The 566-nt window shown below is 53.2% G+C and overlaps 1 protein-coding gene across 1 annotated transcript in view; it reads left to right on the forward strand.

Moving 5' to 3' along the window:
- The window catches only part of LRBA (LPS responsive beige-like anchor protein), a 423,640-nt gene that overhangs the window by 241,750 nt on the left and 181,324 nt on the right, over positions 1–566 (forward strand). The window lies entirely within an intron of this gene.

The following is a 566-nucleotide window of genomic DNA, read 5'->3' on the forward strand; positions in this document are numbered from 1 at the left end:
CGGGCGCGCCCGGGGCGCAAAGTTTGGGGGGGGGGTGGGGGCAGGGAGGTCTGCGCTGCCTCTGCGCTCAGGCGCCCACCCCCCCGCGCGGTGACAAAAATGCTGTTTCAATAGTTCATGAAAAAAACCCAAACAAACTTCCCCAGGACTCGCAGAAGGTCCCCGCAGAAAAGCCGGTCGGCGGCGAAGTTTAAAACCGCACACGATACGAGAGGAGGAGGAGAATGCGAGCAATGCCCAGAGCGGAAGAGTGAACTCTCTGTCTGTCTGTCTGTCTGTCTGCCTCTCTCTCTCTCTCTTTCAGTCCGTGGCACCGCCAGAGATGTGCATGAGTTTTGGCTGCCGTTCTCTCAGACTGTCAGGGGGTGTTGTTGATTTCCCTTTTCCTGCTGGAGGCGTTGTCTGAACCCGGCTCTGTGGCTTTCTCTATCTTTACGCGCAGACGTGTGCACTTGGTCTGTGATCTCTCATTCCTGTCCTGCAGCTCTATATAGATTGTTTTGAGAGAGATATATATATAGGTTGTTTTTTGGTTTGTTTTTTTTTTTCTTTGCACAGACTGTGTT

Source organism: Aptenodytes forsteri, unplaced genomic scaffold (assembly GCF_000699145.1).
Source record: "Aptenodytes forsteri isolate BGI_AS27 unplaced genomic scaffold, ASM69914v1 Scaffold227, whole genome shotgun sequence".
Lineage (NCBI taxonomy): Eukaryota > Metazoa > Chordata > Aves > Sphenisciformes > Spheniscidae > Aptenodytes > Aptenodytes forsteri.